This window comes from Canis lupus, chromosome 12 (genome assembly GCF_003254725.2).
Source record: "Canis lupus dingo isolate Sandy chromosome 12, ASM325472v2, whole genome shotgun sequence".
NCBI classification, from domain to species: domain Eukaryota; kingdom Metazoa; phylum Chordata; class Mammalia; order Carnivora; family Canidae; genus Canis; species Canis lupus.
The window spans coordinates 20,402,892-20,422,386 of record NC_064254.1 but is presented as its reverse complement, the minus strand read 5'-3'; the positions used below and the strand labels follow the sequence as shown (position 1 = coordinate 20,422,386).

The 19,495-nt window shown below is 35.8% G+C and overlaps 2 long non-coding RNA genes across 4 annotated transcripts in view; one reads left to right on the top strand and one right to left on the bottom strand.

Annotated features, from left to right (window-relative positions):
- Positions 1 to 4,069, top strand: part of LOC125752215 (uncharacterized) — a 34,716-nt gene extending 30,647 nt beyond the window's left edge. The window contains exon 2 of the long non-coding RNA XR_007401179.1: positions 3,782 to 4,069. This is a non-coding gene — a long non-coding RNA (uncharacterized LOC125752215). The remainder of the gene's footprint in view (positions 1 to 3,781) is intronic.
- LOC112641744 (uncharacterized) overlaps positions 1 to 19,495 on the bottom strand; it is a 70,902-nt gene that overhangs the window by 21,899 nt on the left and 29,508 nt on the right. The window lies entirely within an intron of this gene.

Genomic DNA, 19,495 nt, shown 5'->3' with positions numbered 1-19,495 from the left:
CATGTAGCTCTCCAGTTTTCCTAACACCATTTGTTGAAGGGACGGTCTTTTTCCCATTGAACATTCTTTCCTCCTTGTTGAAGATTAACTTATCATATGGGTTTCTGGGCTTTTTTATTCTGTTCTCTTGACCTAGGTGTCTCTATTAGTACCAGTACCATACAGTTTTGAATACTGTAACTTTGTTATATAACTTGAAGTCTTGAATTGTGGTTCCTCTAGTTTTATTTTTCTTTTTGAGATTGCTTTGGCCATTCAAGGTCTTTTGTGGTTCTATACAAATTTTAGGATTTTGTTCTAGTTCTGTGAAAAATGTTGTTGGTATTTTGATAGGGATTGCATTAAATCTCTAAATTGCTTTGGGTAATATAGACATTTTAACAATATTTGTTTTCCAGTCCATAAGATATCTTTCCATTTGTTTGTGTTGTTAATATTACTTATCATGTTTTATAATTTTCAGCATACAGAATACAGAATAAAAGTTTTCTTTTATCCTTTTGGTTAAGTTTATTTCCTGGGTATTTTATTATTTTGTTGCAATTATAAATGGGATTATTTTCTTAATTTCTCTTTCTACTGCTTCATTATTAGTATATAGAAATGCAACAGGTTTCTGTACATTGATTTTGTTTTTTTTATTTATTTTATTTTTTTTTAAATTTTTATTTATTTATGATAGTCACACACACAGAGAGAGAGAGAGAGAGAGAGAGGCAGAGACACAGGCAGACGGAGAAGCAGGCTCCATGCACCGGGAGCCCGACGTGGGACTCGATCCCGGGTCTCCAGGATCGCGCCCTGGGCCAAAGGCAGACGCCAAACCGCTGCACCACCCAGGGATCCCCTGTACATTGATTTTGTATTTTGGGACTTTGATGAATTCATTTATCAGTTCTAATAGTTTTTTTGGTGGATTCTTTAGGGTTTTCTATAAATAGTATCATGTCATCTTCAAATAGTGACATTTTAATTTTTCCCTATGAATTTGGATGACTTTTTATTTCTTTTTATTGTCTGATTGCTATGGCTAGGACTTCCAATACTATATTGAATAAAAGTTGTGAGAGTGGACATCCTTGCCTTGTTCCTGACCTTAAAGGAAAAGCTCTTAGTTCTTCCTCATTGAGTATGATGTTAGCTGTGGGTTCTTCATACATGGGCTTTATTATGTTGAGGTATGTTCCTTCTAAATCTACTTTGTTGAGGGTTTTTTTCATGAATAGATGTTGAATGTTGTAAATCATATATGAGATATTACATACATCTATTGGTGTCTAGCTATTGATATCTACTGGTACTCCAGTACCCAAAATATGTGAAGACTTTTACTGCATCTATTTGTAATGATTTATGGTTTTTATTCTTTCTTTTGTTGATGAGATATATCACCTTGATTAATCTGCAAATATTGAACCACAATTGCATCCTGGAAATAAATCCCACTTGATCATGGTGAATCATTTTCTTTAAATATATTGTTAGATTGGGTTTACTAGTATTTTGTTGAGGACTTTTGCATCTTCATCAAAGATATTGGCCTGTAGTTCTTTCTTTGTGTGTCATGTCTCTATTTGGTTTAGTATCGGGGTAATGCTAGCCTCATAGATTGAATTTGGAAGTTTTCCATCCTCTTTCATTTTGGGGGAAAAGTTTGAAAAAAATAGGTATTAACTCTTCTTTAAATGTTTGGTAGAATTCACCTGTGAAGCCATCTGGTCTTGGACTTTTGTTTGTTGGGAGTTTATTGATTATGATTCAATTTTACCACTGGTAATTGATCTGTCCAGGTTTTCTATTTCTTCCTGCTTCAGTTATGGTAGTTTATATTTCTAGGAATATCTGCCAGTTTTGATTTGCATTTCCCTTGTGACTAATAATGTTGAGCATCTTTTTATGTGTTTATTCCTCATTTGTATATATTCTTTGGAGGAATGACTATTCAAATTCTTTTAAATTGGGTTATTATTTTTCTTTTTATTATTGAGTTGTAAAAGTCTTCACATATTTTGGGTACTGGAGTACCAGTAGATATCAATAGCTAGACACCAATAGATGTATGTAATATCTGATATATGATTTACAAATATTTTTTTTCCCATTTTAGGGGTTGCTTTCTACTTCTAAACTCTTTGATGCAAAAAGTTTTTCATTTTTGTGAAGTCTAGTTTTACTTTTTTTCTTATTATATATGCTTTTGGTATCAAATCTAAGAAACCATTGCTTAATCCAAAGTCATGAGGATTTATACCTATGTTTTCTTCTATAGTTTTATAATTTTACCCCTTAACATTTATATTTTGAGGCATTGTGGGTTAATTTTTGCATATGGAATGAAGTAGCAATCCAATTTAATTCTTTTGCATTTAGATATCTAGTCATTACAATACTGTTTGTTGAAAACATTGTTCCTTTCCCACCAAATGTCTTGATACCCTTGTCAAAAACCAGTTGACCATACACACATTGATTTATTTCTAGACTCTCAATTTTTTTCATTGCTCTATACATCTATCCTTATGCCAGTAACCACACAGTCTTGATTACTGTAGTAAGCTTAAAATCAAGAAGGGCGAATCTTATAACTTTGTTTTTTGTTTTGTTTTGTTTTGTTTTGTTTGAGATTGTTTTAGCTATTCTGGGTCCCTTGCATTTCCATATGAATTTTAAGATCAGCTTGTCAAATTTCTACCAAAAAGAGAGCCTGTATTTTGATAGGAATTGCATTGAATCTATATATCAATATGAAGAGTATTGCTGTCTTAACACTATTAAGCCTTCCAATCCATTAACCTGAGATTTTTCCATTAACTTAGGTCTTCTTTAATTGCTTTCAATGATGATTTATAAAAGTTTTCAGTGTACAGTATTGCAGCACTGGTATTTTTTTACAGTTCTTCAACAAATTATAGTGTGCAGTGTTGAGAATCATTGCTTAATGTCCATGAGATTGTCCCCCAAATCACAAATCTTAGGTTAGCTGTCCATATATGGCCTTGCTAGGGACAGGGAAGTCGGGTTTACCTTGACTAAGATGTCTGATTTCTGAGAGATGTCCATTTCGTGGCATTTCACGGGAAAATCTGATAATAAAATATAATTATACCCTACAAAGAGTCCTAGAGTTTCAAAATCTTGAGAGACCTGAGAATTAATTTGTGCTGGCTCAGCGGGGTGAGAGTCTATCTGATTTTAATGTCTACTGAGAGTGAATGTACATTGAATGACCTTCATCAATAACCCATACCCGTGTTAACTAACTCTCCCCTCTGAAAATATCCTCACTCACTACCTCTGCTTTCCTATTTATAACTAGATTTTTAACCCCCTGGGCTCTCCATCCCATCTGTGCCCAAATTATGATATGTCTAAATTCTGATTATTTTAACTTAAGGCCATTTCTCAGTGGATCTAAGGAACATCTGTTCACCATTTCTAGTACAAAGCCTAGAAAGCCTTTGTTGTTTGTTTTTGTTGTTTGATTGGTTTGTTTGTTTTTTTCCTTTTGGCTTTTGATTTTTGCCCTTCTCACACACAACACCTTCAATGCTTGACAAAGTCACTGTGAGATCTAAAGGGAATGAAATGTCCTCTCATGTTAATATTACATTTTTGTGACCCTATCCATGGTTAAGTGAGGCTGCGGGTAGCTGGAGGCATTGACTTAGGGTGCCATCCTGACAAGTGGTTCTGTTATCTCTGAGGAAACTTTGGAGTAAATAACATATTGATGCACTTGTAACAGTAGTCAGTCTCTGATTGCTCATCTTCCTCTTCCTAGCTCTAGATCACAGAGCCTCTTTGGGTCCTGATACCATCTACGCCTCTGCAATTCTAGTTCACATGCACTAGAAGATTGAGGAGCAGTATGGATTTTCTGGAATGCCAATGAAGAAATATTCTCTTCAGATGAGACTGAAATATATACCCAAGGCTCTCTTTCTCCCACTTCATCACAAATGATAAATGATGCTCACAACCATGTCACTCCTTCATGCTCTATCCACACACTAAAAAAATGTCTGGAAATATTTTATAGTAAAGATAATAAAATACTACTAAAACTGTTTTTCCTGATTTAATATTAATACATCATTTTATCCATCTAATAAATCAGTCATTTGGAATTTCAAAAATTATAACAAAACATGAGAAAACACAAGGCTAGTCTAATTTTTAAACTTTATTTAAAATGCAAGATGAGGTGCACATGGGTGGCTTAGTTGGTTAAGTGTCTGCCTTTGGCTCCAGTCATGATCCTCAGGTCCTGGAATCCGGCCTTACATTGGGCACACTACTTAGCAGGGAGCCTGTTTCCTCCTCTCTTGCTGCCCTCCCCACTGCTTGTGCTCTCTCTCTCTCTCTCTCTCTCTCTCTCTCTCAAATAAATAAATAAATAAATAAACAAACAAACAAACAAATAAATAATAAGTAATCTTTAAAAATGCAAGACAAGTTGCCTTTTATCACATTTCTCCACAGGAATATTACCAGGGCAAGTTGGTATTTCAGTTGAAGAATAAACTTAGATAAAACTTGTTTTGTTATTTTAATGTACCATCTGTTGAATTTTTTAAAAATCAGCATTAATATCAATAACATTAATGCAAATGTTGCTTCGGTTTGGTAATAATATTTTATCATGTCATTATAATAGAAATGTTCATAGCAATAGCAATAGAAATAGAAATAGTTCATAACTATTCTAGTTTATAAAGTACTTATGTATACTTTGTCTATTCTTTGTATTCTACTATATATCTATCCATGCTTCTCATTTAAAAGAAAGTGAGAAATTTTCCCATGAGAAAATGAGAAAACAATCCATTGCAATGATTTTCAGTTTTCCTACTTATTAATACTATATCATTAATAAGGGCTGATTTGGGCCTTGGAGAAAATGAAGCAGGTTGTATAACTATCTTTTCCTCTAAAAAAGAATCACACTACCAACATCAAAGGCACAACCCATGAAAGAAATAACTGATAAGCTGAACTCCATTAAAATTAAAAATATCTGCTCTGCAAAAGACAATGTCAAGAGAATGAGGAGACAAGCCACAGACTGGGAGAAAGTATTTGCAAAAGACACATCTGATGAAGTACCGTTATTCAAAATATACAAAGACCTGAGGATCCCTGGGTGGCTCAATGGTTTAGCGCCTGCTTTTGGCTCAGGGCGTGATCCTGGAGTCCTGGAATGAGTCTTGCATCAGGCTCTCTGCATGGAGCCTGCTTCTCCCTCTGCCTGTGTCTCTGTCCCTCTCTCTCTCTGTGTCTCTCATGAATAAGTAAATAAAATCTTAAAAAAATATATACAAAAACCTCTTAAAACACAGCAGTAAGCAATCAAACAACCTGATTAAGTAATGGGCCAAAGATCTTAACAGGTACCTCACCAAAGAAGAGGTAAAGATGTCAAATAAACATATGAAAAGATACTCCACATTATATGTCATTAGGGAAATGCAAGTTAAAATAACAATGAAATGCTACTATACATCTATTAGAATGGTGAGATGCAGAACACAGATAACACCAAATTCTGGTGAATATGTGGGGCAACAGGAACCCTCATTCATTGCTGGTGGAAATGCAAAATGGTACACCTACTTTGGAAGACAGTTGGGCAGTTTCTTAGAAAACTAAACATATTCTTACCATATGACCTAGCAATCAAGCTCCTTGGTACTTACCCAAAGGAATGAAAAACTTACATCCAACAACAAACCTGCATATAGATATTTTTATTTTTATTTTTTAATTTTTTTATTGGAGATCAATTTGACAGCATAGCATAACACCCCGTGCTCATCCTGCCAAGTGCCCCCTTCAGTGCCCATCACCCAGTCACCCCAAACCCCCACCTACCTCCCTTTCCACTACCTCTTGTTCATTTCCCAGAGTTAGGAGTCTCTCATGTTTTTCACCCTCACTGATATTTTCACTCATTTTCTCTCCTTTCCCTTTATTCCCTTTCACTATTATTTATATTCCCCAAATGAATGAGACCATACAATGTTTGTCCTTCTCCAATTGACTTATTTCACTCAGCATAATACCCTCCAGTTCCATCCACATCAAAGAAAATGGTGGGTATTTGTCGTTTCTAATGGCTGAGTAACATTCCATTGTATACATAGACCACAGCTTCTTTACCCATTCATCTTTTGTTGGAACACCGAGGCTCCTTCCACAGTTTGGCTATTGTGGACATTGCTGCTATAAACACTGGGGTGCAGGTGTTCCAGCATTTCACTGTATCTGTATCTTTGGGGTAAATCTCCAGCAGTGCAATTGCTGGGTCGTAGGGCAGGTCTATTTTTAACTCTTTGAGGAACCTCCACACAGTTTTCCAGAGTGGCTGCATCAGTTCACATTCCCACCAACAGTGCAAGAGGGTTCCCCTTTCTTCACATCCTCTCCAACATTTGTTGTTTCCTGTCTTGTTAATTTTCACCATTCTCACTCCATCTGGTATCTCATTGTGGTTTTGATTTGTATTTCCCTGATGGCCAGTGATGCGGAGCATTTTCTCATGTGCTTGTTGGCCATGTCTGTGTCTTCCTCTGTGAGATTTCTGTTCATGTCTTTTGCTCATTTCATGATTGGATTGTTTGTTTCTTTGCTGTTGAGTTTAATAAGTTCTTTATAGATCTTGGATACTAGCCCTTTATCTGATAGGTCATTTGCAAATATCTTCTCCCATTCTTTAGGTTGTCTTTTAGTTTTGTTGACTGTTTCTTTTTTTTTTTTTTTAATTTTTTTTTAACTTTTATTTATTTATGATAGTCACACAGAGAGAGAGAGAGGCAGAGACACAGGCAGAGGGAGAAGCAGGCTCCATGCACCGGGAGCCCGACGTGGGATTCGATCCCGGGTCTCCAGGATCGTGCCCCGGGCCAAAGGCAGGCGCCAAACCGCTGCGCCACCCAGGGATCCCTTGTTGACTGTTTCTTTTGCTGTGCAGAAGCTTTTTATCTTGATGAAGTCCCAATAATTCATTTTTGCTTTTGTTTCTCTTGCCTTCATAGATGTATCTTGCAAGAAGTTGCTGTGGCCAAGTTCAAAAAGGGTGTTGCCTGTGTTCTCCTCTAGGATTTTGATGGAATCTTGTCTCACATTTAGATCTTTCATCCATTTTGAGTTAATTTTTGTGTATGGTATAAGAGAATGGTCTAGTTTCATTCTTCTGCATGTGGATGCATACAGATATTTTTAGCAGCTCTATTCATAGTTGCCAAAACTTCAAAGCAACCAAGATATCCTTCAGGAGGTGAATGGATTAATAAACTGTTATACATCCAGATATTTATTTTAAATACTAAATGGAATATTATTCAGCACTAAAGAGATATGAGTTATCAAGCTAGGAGAAGACACAGAGGAAGCTTAAATGCATGTTAGCAAGTAAAAAAAAAAGCAAATCTGAAAAAGGCTACATACTGTTCGATTCCAACCATATAAATCCTGGGAAAGGCAAAACTATGGAGACAGTAAAGATCAGTAGTTGTAGGGGTTGGAGGATGGAAGAATGGATTAATAGGCAGACCACAGAGGATTTTTAGGGTAGTGAAAATACTCTGTATGATACCACAGTAATGGATACATGTCCTTGTACAAACCCATTATATATATATAACATCAAGAGTTGACCCTAATGTAAAAAATGAGCTTTGGTTAATTATTGCCTGTCAATGTAGGTTCATCAATGATAATAAACATACCTCTCTGGTGGAGGCTATTGACAATAAGGGAGGTTATGTATAGGTGAGACAGGAGGTATATAGGAAATCTCTGCCCCTTCCTCTTATTTTTGCTGTGAACCTACACCTGCTCTAAAATATAGTCTTTAAATTTTTTGAAGATTTTATTTACTTATTTGAGAGAGAGAGAGAGAGAGAACACAGGTGGAGGGGAAGAAGGGGGAGAGGGAGAAACAGACTCTCCACTGAGCAAAGAGCCTGATGAGAAGCTTGATCACAGGACTCCAAGATCATGGCTTGAGCCGACAGCACATGCTTAACCAACTGAGCCACCTAGGCAGCCCTAAAGTCTTTAAAATTAAAAAAAAAATTTAAGCATACTACCTCTGAAAGAACTGAGAGTGATAATTTTGAATCTGCTTTAATTAAAAAAAAAACCCAAACTGGTATTTCACTATTATCAGTAAAACATTGATTGTAAGATGCTTCACAGGTAACTAAGGCTAAGTTCCTCTGGTCTAGACTAATGGCCTCCAATTTTATTTATTTTTTTGCATGTATCCCTACCATTAAAAAATGTGAGCATGAACACCCCAATATATGTATATATATTTCTTTAAAAATTATGTGCATGTAACACTGTACTTACATATTCTGTGCAGAGAGAATAGAAAGTTTTAAAAGGTGATGTGAAAATGAATAAAAATTAAAACTCTACTGTCTTTTTCCTCCATTCATATGGATTGTGTTGCACAGACTTTGGCAACTTTATTTTTCCCCCAACTTCTAGAAAAATAAAGCAGGGAGCTATCTGAGGATTCACCAGGGAGCACAGCTTCTGACCTCAAATTTTTTTTTGTTCGGTGAAGGACCTTAAAACTATGAAAGAGCAGGTCAGATGTTAGCTTACGCATGTAATCTGTTACGTGGGTATTAGAAGGACTTTGGGTTCCCTCCAAAAGTTTCCAGATTGGATTGATTTTTGACCTGTCCTGTAAACTCTGGAAAGAAGGTGAAATGAGTCATTATATAGGATTGGTCTTTTTCTTTTAGTTCCCTCTTTCTTCCCATTGAAGGAATAGCACAGAATTTTATGCAGCTTTACGGTCTTTTCCTTTTGATAAAACATTGAAATGATGAACCTTTATCAATTGTCTATAACATAAGGTGTGTCATGAGATTCCTCATAGAAGTGTCCATTTGACTTTTGATCCATTCTATGTTTTGTTGTTTTCATTATTTAAGTCCCCAATATGAATTGTATGGAAATTGCAGTCAACCATGGGAAAGCTTTTATTTCATCCTCAAAGGAACTGAACCAATAGCAATTTGTTTACTTCCCTTGTTTGCTTTTTAAAATATAGTTTCTTCTAATTACCAAAAAACCACATGTTATTCTAAAAGATTTTGGAAAATACAAAAAATGAAAGAAAAAAATTAAAATTTCCTATATTCGTATTAACTAAAATACCAAGCTAATCTCTTTCTTTCCCCATGAAAGTAATGTTTTTCAAAATTAGGATCATATTGCATTTCTCATTTCATTTAATCCTTATTAATTAATACATGACCATTGTGTGTATTTTTTATGTGAAAGTTTTTTCAAAAACTTAATTTTTAATAATTGCAAACTATTTCATCAAGTGGATATATTATAATTTAACCATTCCTTCATGATGGAATGGGTATTTCTCATGTTTTTGTGTGTCCTTTATTTTTTCCTCAAGCTTGTTGATAATCACTGATAGATATAATTATATATATTTAAAGCATACAAGGTGATAATTTGATATATGTATACATTTTGGTGTGATTACCATGATCAAGATAATGAACACATCCATCCCCACACATATTTAGCTTTTTTTTTTTAAGATTTTATTCATTTATTCATGAGAGACACATTGAGAGAGGCAGAGACATAGGCAGAGGGAGAAGCAGGCCTCCCTGTGGGGAGCCTGATGCAGGACTCGATCCCAGGATCCCAGGATCATATCCTGAGCTGAAGGCAGATACTCAACCACTGAGCCACCCAGGCGTCCCTTATTTATTTATTTTATTTTTGTAGTGAGAATGCTTAAGATTGTTTTCAGCAACCTCCAAGTATACAATACTGTGTTATTAACCATAGTCACCATGCTATTTATTAGATCCTCAGAACTTACTCTTCAACTGAAAGTTCGTATCTTTTGACCTACATCTCCCCAATTTCTAATTTTTTGATGTCATTTTTGGAGTGACCAACATCCTTATATGCATATGTTTTATTACATTTCATGTCATTTGCTTATGACAGATTTCAAGAAACTCAATTCCTTCCTTAGAATTTGAGCATTAATAATACTTTTGATAATATTATAAAATTGCTTTATAGAAAGCATCCCCTGATTACACTCCTATTAATAATATTGCATGGAAGTGGATGTCACACAACATAATTTTGAGTACTGAGTATTATCTCTAAAACATTCTCAAGAGGGGTTAACTGGAAAGGGGCATGAGAGAGAATCTTCTGTAGTTTTGGATGTTTGCTGCATCTTGATTTCTATGGTTTCACTCTTGTCTGTGTGTGTGTGTACACACATGCATATGGGTCAGAAATCATTGAATATTACCTTTAAAATTTGTTTTCTTTGCTATATGTATATTATTTCTCAATATGGCTCTTTACATTGTATTTCTGTTTTATATTTGCCGACTTGATAGATGGGAATAGTATATATTTTTTCATCTTTCCATGTATATCATTATGCCTGATCACCAAATTTCCTTGTTTGACCATAAGTACACTTTTTATAATAGAATTTTCCACTGTAGTGAGTGAATGAATGCCTTATTTGCATTATATCGGTATTTCAACATTAAAACTCCTTGGTGGATATTCCTTTGGAAGGTTGTACTCGTTGCTTTGTTCAAGTGCTGTTTTGGTATGTTTTCCAGGCAACATCTATAAAATATTTTTTAAGAGTATTGAAGGAACAGTACCAGGGTTTTTAGTATCTAGAATAGTGCAACTCAGACTTGAATCCATGTACAAATCCATCTGCAATTCTTTGTGGTTTTTAAAAAATATATGACATAAAATTTACCATCTTAGCCATTTTTCTTTAAAGATTTTATTTATTTATTCATGAGAGACACAGAGAGAGAAAGGCAGAGACATAGGCAGAGAGAGAAGACTCCATACAGGGAGCCGGATGTGGGACTCGATCCTAGGACTCCAGGATCACGCCCTGGGCTGAAGGCAGGCGCTTAACTGCTAAGCTACCTAGCCATCCCACCATCTTAGCCATTTTTAAGTGTACAGCCAGTAGTGTTAGGTATGTGCACATTGTTGTATGGCAGATCCCTAGAACTTTTAAATCTTGCCCAACTTTTTAACTACTGAATGACAACTGTGTTCCCCTTCCCCTAGCTCCTGGTAACCACCATTCTTTCAGATTCTGTGAGTTTGACTATTCTACATGTCTCATATAAGTGAAATAATATGAATTTGTGTATTTGTCTTTTTGAGACTGCTTCATTTCATCTAGCATGATGTCCTCAAGATTTACCCATGTCATGAATGTGACAGGACTTCTTTTTTAAAGGCTGAATAATATTTTAGGTATATACCACATCTGTTGGTGAATATTTGGGTTGCCTCCACCTCTAAAGCTATTGGGAATAATGCTATAATAAATGTAAGTGTGAAAATTTCTTTCTTTCTTTCTTTCTTTCTTTCTTTCTTTCTTTCTTTCTTTCTTTCTTTCTTTCTTTCTTTCTTGGATATAGTCTCAGGAATGGGATTGCAGAATCATATGGTAATTCTATTTTAATTTTTTGAATAAACTCCATACTGTTTTCCATAGCAAAGGCACCATTTCACATTCTTTCCAAGAGTGCACAAAGATTCCAGTAGCTCTACATCACTACCAACATTTGCTATTTTCTGGTTTTTGATAGTCACCATCCTAACAGCTGTGTGAGGTGTGGTTTTGATTTGCATTTCTTTAATGATTAGTGATGTTGAGCATCTTTTAAATACACTTGTTGGCCATTTGCATATCTTCTTTGGAGAAATGTCTGTTCAACTTTTTTGCCTATTTTTAAATCAAATTATTTATCTCTAGTTGATTTTGTTTAGTTGTAGGAGTTCTTTATATGTAGTGGATATCAATTCTTTATTAGATATATGATTTGCAAATATTTTCTCCCATTCCACAGGTTGCTTTTTCATTATGTGGGTTGGTTATTTTGTTGTTTGATGTACAGAAGTTTTCAACTTTGATGTTATGTTGTCTCATTTGTCTATTTTTGCTTTTGTTCCCTGTGTTTTTAGTGCTATATATAAGAAATCATTGCCAATTTCAATGTCATAAAATTTTCTCCTATGTTTTCTTCTACATATTTCTTTCCCCTATGTTTTACAGTTTGGGGTCTTTGATTTATGTCTTTGATCTATTTGGAGTTGATTTTTGTATATGGTGTAAGGTAGGGTGTGACTTCATTATTTTTAATGTAGATGTCCAGTTTCCCTGACATTTGTTGATTGTCCGTTCCTCATTGAATGATCTTGGCATTGTTGAAAATTCTTTGTGTATGTGATGTTTTATTTTCGGGCTCTCTATTCTGTCCCATTGATCTACATTTCTGTCTTTATGCCAGTACCACATTGTTTTGATTACTAAACTTTGTAATAGGTTTTAAAATCATGAAATATGAGAACTCCAACTTTTTTTTTTATCAACATTGTTTTGATTTTTCCAGATCTCTTGAGATTCTATGTGAATTTTGGAATGGATTTTTCTATTTCTGCAAAAAATACACCATTGGGATTTTGATAGGAACTGCACTAAACCTGCAGTTTAGATAGTACTGACACATTAATAATATTAAATATTCCAGTCCATGAACACTGATAACTTTCTAAGCTCTCTCTATGATAAGTAGTTTTCACATCTTTTACCCTTTCTAAGTCACATTAATATCTTTCATTTTTCAGTGTTTACAAACTCTTTATATATTAAGAAGATTAATATTTTGTTTTATTGTGGCAAATATTTTCCCCAGCAATATACCATCATTTTATAGTGTACACTATAAAATAAGTAAAATCCTTTTTTAAATGTGTTGGATAATCATATTTCCTTTTTTAATGCATTTTTATTTTCTTTTTTTAAAATTATCTGTTCATACCTTTTTTCATTTTCAATTAGGGATTGGCATTTTTTATAATTTATCTGAAAGAGTTAATTGTATATTATAGTAGACACTATCGGTTTAACTTCCTAACACCCATTGTTAGGAATTGGCCTCTCCTCTATCCATATAGTTGCAGTGAGGCAGCATGGTTTCACAGTGAACTTCTGACCCTACCCCTACCTCTACCCCTGCCACAGTCAATTGGTCGTGGATAGACCTCAGTGTAGACTAAGTTATTCACAGCCTTCCCCAGGAATTTGGAATAGAATCAAGAGAGTCAGGTCATCCTCTCTCCCAAGTAGCTGGGCAACCTACAATAAAACTTGGGTGTTTCTAGGGATTATCTGATTACCATGTGCTCTGGGAAACAGAGATGAGGATCTGTGGGAAAAGATAAGTATGAAGTAGAGTTGGGGGGACAATATTAGATCTTGATAATATTCTGGTGCTGATTCTAATAATTGAGATCCAGCTGCCTTCCCGCCTTTAGTGTTTTGTTTTTTAAAAAGATTTTATTTATTTATTAATGAAAGACACACACAGAGAGAGGCACAGGCACAGGCAGAGGGAGAAGGAGGCTCTCCGTGGGGAGCCCAATGTGGGACTCAATGTGGGACTCCATCCCAGAACTCTGGGATCATGCCCTGAGCCAAGGGCAGATGCTCAACTGCTAAGCCACCCAGGCATCCCTCCCATCTTTAGTTTTAAGTTAAGTTAGCTCAAATGGTTCTCTGGCAATCATATTAAGTACTAGTTAAGGGTGCCTGGGTGGCTCCATCCGTTAAGTGTCTGACTTTGGCTCAGGTCATGATCTCGGGATTCTAGGATTGAGCCCTGCCTCCCAGGGTTCCGTTCTCAGTGGGGAATCTGCTTCTGCCTCTCCCTCTGCTTCTCTCTCTGACCCATATTCTCTCTCTGTCAAATACATAAATAAAATCTTTTTTAAAAAGTACTAGTTAATAAGTATATTTATTCAGTTATTTAACAAATAAATTCTGAGTACTACCTGCAGGCACTGTTTTAGAAGCTAGAAATATACAAGTGGTCGAAGTAGACATAATTTTTGCCTTCACTGAGCTTACATTCAAGAGGCAAGCAGACAGAAAACAAAGAAATAAGTAAACGCATAGAATGACAGTGGGGATTTGTACTGTGGAGGAAAATAAAACAATCCTTTGGGGGAGGGGCAACCCTAATGAAAAAAATGACATAGAGTTCTGAAGAAAGTGAAGAAAGCCTTGAGACAAGAGCACAGGCCTGGGAATGGGAGTGTACCTGATATTTTCATGGTACAAAGTGGCCAGATGTGGCTGGTGTAGAGTAATAGAGGGGAAGACCAGAAGGAAGCAAAGTCAGAGAGGTGGCAGAGGGCCCTAAGGCCATAGCAAAGACTTTGGCTTCTACTTGGAGTGAGATGGAAGCCATGGGAAGGATTGAGAAGGGAGAAGTGATTTGCCATGTTGTAAATGGATCACTCTGCCTGAACTTCCTTGTCATATATGATGCAGAAGTGCTTTTCAATTCTGCCTTTATTTAATGAGTGGGGAAAATTAGAGAGGGAGACAAACCATGAGAGACTCCTAACTCTGGGAAATAAATAAAGGGTTGAAGAAGAGGAGGTGGTAGGGTGGGGTTGGGGTAACTGGGTGACAGACACTGAGGAGGGCACTTGATGGGATGAGAATTGGGTGTTATACTATATGTTGGCAAATCATACTTCAATAAAAAAATAATTTGGATGATGGTGTTTTTTGCTATACAGCAGTGAGGCTGTGGCTATTCAGGTTCCAGTAATCACCATTCTTCCTTTGTAATTGTGTAACCTAAAAGCCCTGTAAGAGTTTTGGGTTTTTGTTTATTTATTATTTTTTTAATGCTCAAAGCATAATCTTTCCTTTTATGATCTCTTTCCTTTTTTATGTTTATAATGTCCTTCTCAAAAATATCACTTATATCTTAATCTGCATTTTCAAGTAAAATCATATGTTTTATGGTTATATGGAAAATTTAAACCCAAAACATTGGAATTAGCTATATTTTATTTTCCTTTTTGTATAACCAATTAAAAAAATCACGTGTTGAATAATATTTCCTTTCATCATTGGTTGATGTGATTTATCTCAAATACATATACTGATCTCTTTCAGAACTATGTTCTATTCTGCTGTATTAGTTTTTCTTTTGATTCTTGTATCAATACCACAACATTTTAAACATTGATGTCCTGTGTTATACTTTAAATTTTGTGGAATAAGAAAAATGTTGCTTTTTCTCATTAGTCATTCTTTCATGTCCTCAAAGTTCAACAGGAAAACAAAATTCCACTGGGATTTTTCAATGGGATTGCCTTAATCTTATATATTAATTTGAGAAGGATTTGTTTTTATAACAGCCAGCTTTTTCAGCCAAGAGTATAATGTACCTCTCCATTTATTTCAATTTACTTATGTATATTTCCTAATAAAGTTTTGGTCATAAAGTTCCTGTATATTCTAGGATGCTTTATCCTTTTTTGCTGCTATTGTCAACATATTTTTTTTCATTAATAATTCCTTCCAATTGGGGGGAATCCCTGGGTGGCTCAGCGGTTTAGCGCTTGCCTTTGGCCCACAGCTTGATCCTGGAGTCGCGAGATCAAGTCCCGAGTCAGGCTCCCGGTGTGGAGCCTGCTTCTCCCTCCTCCTGTGTCTCTGCCTCTCTCTCTCTCTCTCTATGTCTATCATGAATAAATAAATAAATCTTAAAAAAAATTCCTTCCAATCAATAATTGCTCATATATTGGAAAACTAAGCATAACTCTGGATATTTTACTCAATTTCACTTTATTTTGAGGGGTTTCCTTATCTATTCCTAAGCTTACTCCTTAAGTACATCTTGGTAGTAAAGGTTTTCAGTAAGAAGGTCTTCACAGTTTCCTTTGGTAACCTGTTTCGTAGTCTCAAAATACCAACTAATGGAAATTCGGCTTTGTCATCTCAATACACCAACCTGAATGGAAATTCTTGCTTAACAAGTCTACATTTCCTTAAAAAATTTTTTTTTATTTTTTAATTTTTATTTATTTATGATAGTCACACACAGAGAGAGAGAGAGAGAGAGAGAGAGAGGCAGAGAGAGAAGCAGGCTCCATGCACCGGGAGCCCGACGTGGGATTCGATCCCGGGTCTCCAGGATCGCGACCCGGGCCAAAGGCAGGCGCCAAACCGCTGCGCCACCCAGGGATCCCAATTTCCTTAAAAAAATTTTTTTCCCTACGTGAATTTGGCAGTATCTATGTGGGATCCTCATATTAGCAACCCTAATGCCTATTCTTTTTCAAATTGACTTATTATAACTTATTAGATAATTATTTCTAGTTTATAGTTATACAACAAATACAAGGATATATTTACTTACAAATAATTAAATATTATAAATAGAACTGAAGTCCCTACTTTGTCTTCACTTTCCCTCTTGTGCTCTCCAAAAGTATGTATCTTTCCAGAACTTTTTCCAATATACTCTCAGAAAAGACACAGAGTTGCTCAAATTTAGTTTTGCTTTCTATTTGTTAATACATAAAAATTGTCAAGCTGTACATATTATTCTCAATTTACTTTTTTTTATTCAACGGGGTGACAAGAAGAGCCAGTCATCTGAGTACTTATCAGTACCCATCAGTACTTTCTTCTTCCATGTTGCGTGATATTCTACTACATGGCTACACTGGTATATTAGCCATCTCCCATTAATGAATATTTTGGTTGTTTTCTGTATTTTTGCAATAATAAGAAATGTTATGATGAACATCTTGCTTGCTTCCTGGGGTGGATATTAAGTGGTGGAATATCAGCTGAAATACTGTGATTTCTCATTGAGTTCATAACCTATTTTCAAGGTCTTAGATGATTTTCATTATTTTTTCCATTATTAAATAGCAAAAAAGTGTTGAGATGCAGAGTTATCCTCTCAGACTTGAACTGGTTAACAAGCAGATTTGGGCTGTTGTTTTCTTTATTGGACAGGGTGATTCCTGGAAACCTCGTGCAAGCAAGCTACTGCTGTTTGTTTTTTACCCCATGCCATTTGGCTTGGAACATTTCTGGAGTTGTTTAGTTCCTACACATCTAAAGGAATGACTGTTTCTGGGTACAGGTTGGTGGTGTTTAAAACCTGGACATGGGCCTCTGTATTTGGAGGACTCAGTTCTGTGTACCGTATTCCTCCATACAAGAGAGCCTTATGTAAGGAACCATTCATTACCCCTCTCGAATGGGCCATAGAAGAGAAGCGATTTCACTCCAACCTACTAATTATTACTATAAGGCATGGGCCAGAGTTGAAGTCAGTGAGGGAAACATTAATCCTACCTATTTTGCATGGTTTAAATTCTACCCTCCCGAATCTCATCAGTACAAATCACCCTAAAACACCCTGTTCCCTGGGGTATCTCTCCTTTACTCCTTATTTTTTATCTAATGCCATGTGCATTTGCTAAATTCTTACCACTCTAGGCAAAGCATATAGTAGCCTATACACCTGGCCTTATGAGAAGGATGATGGAAAGGAAATATTGTAACATATCTTTGACTAATACAGAGTAAATTTCAACTAAATAAACCTTAAAATTACTTGTACTTTGGTGTCCTGCTGTTCTGGATTCAAATTCTAGCCTTATTTGTTCATATCATAGTAAGCAAATATTTACCATCAATTCTAAGACCTTGAGCCAGATTGTTTGTTTGAACTGTTTGAGTCTCAGTTTTCTCATCTCTAAAATGGGTCTAATAATACATATCTCACATAAAGTGATATGAGTATATGAGCATGTAGTGAGCACTCAACCAGTGGTAGCTATTACCTTTGTGGCAAGAATTTGATATGAAAACCACCAGGTGACATATTTGCCTCCATATTGATTTAGGTAGATCTCCCCTGTCATTTTTCTAAGGCCCAACAAAAACCTGAATTCTCAAAGATTGCTTCAGTTGGACTTCTCAGAGTCTCAGGACTAATGCAAGGAAATTAATCAAGCACCTTAAGATCATTAACAATACTCCTGGAAAGAAAGGCCATCCTTAATGTTCCCAAAGACTTCTTTCCTGATTTATGAGACTAGGGTACAGCATTCTCACAACAGTCAAATCTGGTCATGGCCCTTTGCTGCTTCAAGCCTGTCTGGCCTAAACCTGTCAACCAGGTTACAAGATCTCAAATCCTGTGGACTTGCTTCCCTCTTTAGCCTCTTGCTGTTTGTATTCCACATTCCATTCGCATCCACCTCCACTCAGTTGCTCAAACCCAATGTATCCTCCTCACCAGGCCACTGCTTTCTGTCTGGTCCACACTTTCTTCAACTTACTGCCCAACTTTTACTCATTCTCTATGTGGGTCCCTTTAGATATCATTTTCTCTGAGTAACATTCTCTGACTTCTTCCAGGCCAGATATTGTGTGTTTCTGTGCATTGCCATTACATTTAGTGCTTCAATACATCCTGTGCTCCTCCTATCATTGCCACGGTTAATCCATTTGTCTCTATCCTTGACTAAACAATAAGCTCTTTGAGTGCGGGAACTGTGCACCATCTCTTATCACAGACGGCCACAAAGAAGACATCCAATCCATTCTTGAATATATGAATAAATAGTATTAAAGAAAAAAACTTCAACTGAGTAAATTTGAAGATCTAATTGGCCTTATTAAGCAATTCATGAATCTGGCAGCAGCCTATCTAGCAAGTAGCCTGGAGTTGTTTAAAATAGAAGGTTTTAAAAAAATAAAATAAAATAAAATAAAATGGAAGGTTTTATGGGAAGGAGGGTAGAGCAAGGAATTATTAGCAAAAGAAAAGATTGTTTCAGGCAAGGTCACTTTCCCTGAGGGGGAAAGGGAAGGGGTCTTTTCATGCAAATTACCTCATCTTCCTTTGAGGGAGAGAGAGAACTCTGCGACAGATTACCTCACTGATGCTTATCAGAAATGCCCGACCAACTAGGGAAGACTGTATTTCTGAGGAAGGTTGAAGCTACAATTAGTTTAGTTAAACCCTAGATTGAGGGCTTAGCCTAAGTGATGCCATTTTGGGCCTGTGGCTTTCTTCAAGCAATAGATTGGAGTGGGAAAAGGATGTATACCAGTTTGTCCAAGCAGAAAAATTACAGTGGAGAGTTGTGAGAGTTGTGAGAATAAGTTCATTCTATATTTTAGAAGCTCGTGTTAGAGCTTCTTTAGAAGCTCTGAAGAGCTATTAAAATTTTTACCTCCATAAAATGACATGATTATAATGCTTATGTAGGAATATTAATTTGGCAGTGGAGTGCTTTATAGAGAAAATGAGTAAGAGATTCCAGACAGGAGATTAGACTTGGAACCTCAGCTTCTCAAGTATAAGGAAAAAAACTGAAGAACAGTTGATAATCGTGACCTTTAAAAAGCTTTATAAGAACCAAGTCTTATTTCTTATTTGTAGTCATTTCTTGGTCCTATATCTATTTCTTTCCATTACAACGAATACAATGGCTTGCATTTCACTGATGGTCAGTAACAGTCTCTAAGTGAATGAATGAGCTATATTAAAAAGGACAAATGCACAGGTTTTGGCAAGGAAGATTTGCTAAGACTTGA